Here is a 7,027-nt window from a genome sequence, read left to right on the forward strand (position 1 = left end):
TTTTCCAGGAATCTGGGATTTTCTGGGGTGCCTAGGTGGCTCAGTCAGTTAAGTGTCCAACTCTTGATTTGGGCTCAGGTTGTGATCTCAGGGTTGTGAGATCGAGCCCCACATTGGGCTCCACACTCAGCACAGAGTCTGCTTGAGATTCTTTCTCTCTCTCTCCCCATCTGCCCCTCCCCCACCTCTTTCTCTCTCTCAAATAAATAAATAAATCTTTAAAAAAAGAAAAAGAATCTGGGATTTTCCTATCCAATGTCATTTGAAGTACGTAGGATACATGTATATTCTTCTAAGCTTTAGTTTCACCAGCCAGGACAGGATCACTATTTCTGTGTGTGTGTGCGTGCGCGTGGGCATGCACACGTGTACATGTGTTTCAACTTAAGATGCACATGTATGTCTTCAATGGATATATCTAACACAATAATAGTAGTATTGACATGACATGTAGCAAGTTGCATTGAAGTGGATCATATAAAGTATGTCAATTATGGACCCAAAAGAAATCTGTTTTGAAGTAGTTGTCCTCAGAAAAACATTCTGGTGTGTTTTTAGGGGCCACAATTAAAGAAAGTAATATTCCTGTCAGTCTTCAACAGAAGGTGTTCTACTCACAGCCTGAGAATTTAGAATAGATAGTCTAACCCTTTAATGAGGTGTTAGGAGAACTGGAAGAACAAGAAGCTTCAGATTTGAGGCTTACCACTGCATATGAAGAGAAGGGAAAACTGTGGTTCATCTCCCATTTGGTTATTTCATTAGCATGATGGTACATATTAAAACTACCAAACAATGGAAACAAGGAAGTTTGTTGGGAAAAAAGTCAAAGAAATCAATAGAAATCATCTTTAAAGATGGCAAAATAATCAGCAAAATACAGCTGACTCACTGAATGTGGGTTAGTCCCCTAATGCAGTAAAGAAAAGGTTAAACTATTTCTGTTGATTTGGAATGGCATGTTCATTTTTTATCCCTCCAGGTTTGGTATTTATTTGTATTTTTTAAAGATAATGTCAGCATTATGCCTCTTCTGGATGCTTTTATCTTTATACCTTAAAGAAATGGACTTTCTCTAATGAATCCAGAGTACTGTAAATCCCCTGTCCCATCAATAACATCTTTTTACTCTTCAAAAGGAGACTTTGATCTTCTTGGACAAGAATTTTCTAGTATCAGTTGAAAACCCTTGAAAAATAGAACTCAGCAACTATATTTTACATGGTATTACTCATCTCATAGCAGTTGCATATTTCAGTGCTTTAAAAAAGCATTTTAAATTTGTAATGTACAGTAGTCCTCTCCTTATCTGTGGTTCAGCTTTCCCTGGTTTCAGTTACACAGTCAGCCTCAGGTTCAGAAGCAGATGACCCTCCTTCTGACGTATCACCCTTGTCATTATGCCTACATCAGTCGCCTCACTTCATCTCATCACATAGGCATTTTATCTCACATCCTCACAAGAAGGAGGGTGAGTACAGTAAAGTAAGATATGAGAGAGAGATCACATTCACCTAGCTTTGATTACAGTATATTGTTAGAAGTGTTCGATTTTATTATCAGTTATTATTTTTCATTTCTTATTCTGCCTAACTTATAAATTAATCTTTATCATAGGTATGTATGTATAGGAAAAAATTAATACCTATAGGGTTCAGCACTATCCACGGTTTCAGGCATCCTCTGAAGGTCTTGGAATGTATCCTCTGCAGAGAAGGGGGACTACAGCATTTCTTAAATATGTCTCATTTCTCCCCATTGCCTTGTGTATTACTCCAACGTGTCCATTTAACACTCAAGAACAAAGTGTTATTTTTCCTAACTCTTTGGCTTACTAGTAAGAAAGGCATATTTTGTCATCTTTATTTTTTTTTAAGACTTTATTTATTTATTTGACAGAGAGACACACAGCGAGAGAGGGAACACAAGCAGGGGGAGTGGGAGAGGGAGAAGCAGGCTCCCCGCGGAGCAGGGAGCCTGATGCGGGGCTCGATCCCAGGACGCTGGGATCATGACCTGAGCCAAAGGCAGACGCTTAACGACTGAGACACCCAGGTGCCCCATATTTTTCATCTTTAAATATAAAATACATCCAAGATTTTTTAAAATATGTTACTATATAGACTGACAAAGACTGAGGTAAAAAGAAAGGACACAAAAGACATAAATTAATGTTAAGAAAAAGCTTACTGGGAAAAATATTCCTTCCTGCTTGCTTTTCTCACTTAGAAGTTTTAAAAGGATGAAGACTTCCCCAGAAAGGACTGGGGAATTTCAGAAGAACTAATAGGATATGTTCATAAATCCTTATATTGAAATGCTATTTTAATATATTTCATTTGGAATTATTAAGAAATCCTCTTTCCTCCTATTTCAATATGATTTAACCTCAATGGTAGCCAAAATATTTATGCTACAACAAATTCTTTTGGTGACTAATTCCTACATTTCATAATAATAACTTTCCTACAATTTTATTTAAACTTAGGGTCTATGAAGAAAAAGTTTAACTATTTGAGAGCACTCTGCTTGGAACTTGAGTTAAACATAGTGGACTGAACATGTATTTGTCTTGGGTTCTCCTAAAATCCCATTAAATGGACAATAATGATTTTTTAAAATAATAAATTTAAAAAAAACAAATGAAAACAGCCCTCAAAAGGAATGAAATCTTGCCATTTGCAACGACGTGGTTGGAACTGGAGGGTATTATGCTGAGCGAAATAAGTCAATCAGAGAAAGACAGGTATCATATGATCTCACTGATATAAGGAATTCTTAATCTCAGGAAACAAACTGAGGGCTGTTGGAGTGGTAGGGGTGGGAGGGATGGTGTGGCTGGGTGATAGACATTGGGGAGGGTATGTGCTATGGTGAGAGCACTGTGAATTGTGTAAGACTGTTGAATCACAGGTCTGTACCTCTGAAACAAATAATACATTATATGTTAAAAAAAAAAAAAGAAGAAGAAGAAGATAACAGGAAGGGAAAAGTGAAGGGGGGGAATCGGAGGGGGAGAGGAACCATGAGAGACTATGGACTCTGAGAAACAAAATGAGGGTTCTAGAGGGGAGGGGGGTTGGGGAACGGGTTAGCCTGGTGATGGGTATTAAAGAGGGCACGTACTGAATGGAGCACTGGGTGTTATACGCAAACAATGAATCATGGAACACTACATCAAAAACTAATGATGTAATGTATGGTGATTAACATAACATAATAAAATAAAAAAATAAAAACAAAAAACAAATGAAAACAAAGAATGAGAAAGAGGACAACAACTTCACAATGTGAGAGTCGTTGAAGAACAAGATGGGTGAACTATAACTGATTTAGAAGCTAAGAGAAAGCTTAAACAAAAAATGAGTCAACTCATAACTCAAGAATTGAAAATAACACATCCCCCTAAACAGGAAATCGGCTAGTAGATACAGTATTGGAGATACAGAGTTAGATAATACTGGCTCTGAAAAATGTTCAGAAGGAGTTTGCCCTTAGGAGATAATTTAATTGTGAACCACCAGATGCCTAGGGAAACTGAGGAGATGTCTGTCACATTACATTGATAACTAGACCTTATAGGGGACACTTGAAGTGCCAGTGCCCACTGTCCAGTTGATGCCCAGACTTTAGGAATTGGATTAATACTCCCTGGAATGGACTGAGGAAAATGATCCTAGAACTCTTACAGGTTGAGGGTAAGATTTCTCTAAAAAAGAAGGAAGAGTATACTGTGGATGTTTGAAAAAGGATGTGCTTGTTGCATTGTGCTTCGGTGAGGGAGTTGGAGAGGCAGGTGGAGGAGTGGGGGATGTAAGGAGATGGGAAGTGAGACAAGGATTTTAAAATAAATAACATAATAAAAACCTGGGGCGTGTCCATGAGGGACCACCAATAATGGGTTTAACATTTTGTTCTACTCTGTCTGCACTATGTCAGTCATATTTCATTGTGATAGCTTTCAGTTGCCTGCAATACTTTAATAATTCTGATATATCCTTGTAGCCTGGCATGGGTGATTTATAGGGAATAAAAACATAGGCCAGGGGTACCTGGGTGGCTCAGTCGTTAAGTGTCTGCCTTCAGCTCAGGTCATGATCCCAGCTCCTGGGATCGAGCCCCACATTGGGCTCCCCACTCTGCAGGAAGCCTGCTTCTCCCTCTCCCACTCCCCCTGCTGTGTTCCCTCTCTCGCTGTGTTTCTCTCTGTCAAATAAATAAATAAAATCTTTAAAAAAAAAAAATAGGCCAGTGAAGGAAATGGTGCCTGCCACATATAGAGTCCTCTAGAAGGGCACCTGCTGGAACAGAGCAACATGGTGGTTCCAGGAAAAGAGTAAGCCACAAAGGGAGCAGTGACCAAGAGGAGCATGTGTTGAGGAGAAGCAGCTGAGGGCAGACAGCTCAGAACAAATGTGAGAAAAACTCTCTCAATCTCAAATATTCTGGAAGGAGGTGACATTTGAGGGAGTGTTGCAGCTGGTTTCCCCAAAAAGAAGACTCTGAGAAAGAGGATAGTGTGCAGAGAGCTTATTAAGCAGAACTCTCCAGACCAACCCCTTAGTGAGAAGGGAAAGCAGCAGGATTGGGCAGAGAGAGAAGCTGGGCTGTAGTGTGACCACACACGGCCTTGACTGAACCCACAATGAGCTCTGAAGCTGGAATGGCCCTTTCCAGTTGGAGGAGGCTGAGCCATTTTTATCCTAAGTTCAAAGGCATGAATTTGGACAAGAAAGCTGTCTTCAACAGAGGATACCTCTTCCCATCAGCTGAGGGAATAAGTCCCTCAGTTCTGAATGGGGGATTTGGACAGCACAGTATAGTATCCATGATAGTAGAGAAGACTGAAAAATGTTAAAAATAAAACATGAGTTACAGTAGAAGGTTGCTCAACTGCTTTGTTGAGTAGATTTGGTTACCTGTAGGGAGAGGTTTTGTTTTGCAGAGGGTGGGAGGATAAGCAAGCCAAAAACCAAAAGTGAATCATATGGGTAGTAAGCTGGGTTCTGAGAGGTGGTGGAGGTGGTGAAGGAAGAGAATGAAGGTGTGACAGCTGACTGCCTCAGAAAAACTTTGAGGGGAAAGAACAAAGAAGGGTGAAGCTTCTGTTCCATTTTATCTATGTGGTGTGCCATGTCAACTTTCTTCTCTATCAAACCACAAAACCTGCAGTAAGTTTTTCATTTTTCACCAATACATTGTGGAGCTGGATGTTTTCTGCTGTGTTTTATTTTGTTCTGTTCTGAACTACAACAAAGTGTGAGTACTGTCTCTGAGCGGCCTCGAGCTTGGATGGCCTCGACTGCTCACCAGTGGCCAGCCCCAGCTGGCGACAGATGCATTCCCATTGAACACGATGGTGAAGTTGAAAGCAAAAGCAGAGAAAAGACCTGTGTTCAGTATTACCATCAGACAAGGTTCAAGCATGTCAAAACACCTAAAATCAACCTGTTTGCACCATCACGGTCTAAAAAGACAACAACATTGGAATTGGAAATTTGATCTCACGAGCAAATTTGAGGCTTATTTCTTTAAATACCATCCATGAGGGATGCCTGGGTGACTCAGTTAAGCGTCTGCCTTCGGCTCAGGTCATGATCCCAGCGTCCTGGGATCGAGCCCCGCATCGGGCTCCCTGCTCGGCGGGAAGCCTACTTCTCCCTCTCCCACTCCTACTGCTTGTGTTCCCTCTCTCGCTGTGTCTCTCTGTGTCAAATAAATAAATAAAATCTTAAATAAATAAATAAATAAATAAATGCCACCCATGTATGGATGGCTTCCAAATGTGTCCCCCTTAAATAAATAAATCAATCAATACCACCCATGTAAGGATGGCTTCCAAATGTGTCCAGATCTCTCCATTCCAGGCTTTGTGGCTGCTATGCAACACATTCACTTAGATGTCCCTAACCCGGCGTCTGATCTTCCCTCTGGAATCCAGCATCACTGACAGTTTTTCCCACCTCACTTAATAACAACTCCAAATTTCTAACAACTCAGGCCCCAGATCTGGATTCATGTTTAATTGCTCTCTTTCTGTCATAAACCGCATCCAAACCATGAGCAAATCCTGGTAGCTTTACCTTCAAAATACATCCAGAATCTGACTACGTCTCTTTACCTCCACCACTCCTCCCAAACCATCATTCCCTCTCACCTGGATCAGTTCAGTAGCCTCTTAACTCTACTTCCTGCTTCCACCCTTGTCCCTCTACAGCTTATTATCAGGACAGAAAACAACACAATAAAAGCCAAAGTCTTGGCAATGACCTACATATGTCCTGTAGTTCTGCCTCTCATTTTCTGTTTTTTTTTTTTTTTAAGATTTTGTTTATTTATTTGAGAGAGAGAGAGTGAGCAGGGGGAAGTAGCAGAGGGAGAGGGAGAAGCAGACTCCCCACTGAGCAAGGAGCCTGATGATGACGCAGGGCTTGATCCCAGGACCTGGGGATCATGACCTCAGCCAAAGGCAGAGGCTTAACCGGCTGAGCCACCCAGGTGCCCTCTACCTCTCATTTTCCATTGTTTTCCTCATTGTCCCTTGACCATGCCAGGCATACCTCTGCCCAGACTCTTTGCTTGCTTTTTCCTCAGCAGGAATGCTCTTCTCCCAGATATATGCACAGCCCCTGCCCTTAATACTTCAGTATTTACTCACAAATCACCTCCTTAAAATCGACACCCCTCTCCCACATTCTGTCATTCTTTATTTCCCTTCCCTCCTTATTTCTATGATACCTATCTCCATTTGAAGTACTGTATTTTTTACTTATTTATTTGAGTACTATATGTCTTCTCCCACTTCCACTTAAGGCAAACTCCATAAGGGTGGAGATTTTTATCCTATTCAGTGTTGTATCTGTAACTGCCTGGAACAGTACTTGGTACATAGCAGGCATGTGATAAAAACTGATTGAATGAATTTAATAAGTTAATTTTACACTATGAGTATTCTATGAGTATTTGAGAATGTCAATGTCTTCATCTTGACCTTTATTTTGAGGATTTTATCAAGTCTCAATACAAT

This window comes from Phoca vitulina, unplaced genomic scaffold (assembly GCF_004348235.1).
Source record: "Phoca vitulina isolate PV1807 unplaced genomic scaffold, GSC_HSeal_1.0 scaffold4, whole genome shotgun sequence".
Lineage (NCBI taxonomy): Eukaryota > Metazoa > Chordata > Mammalia > Carnivora > Phocidae > Phoca > Phoca vitulina.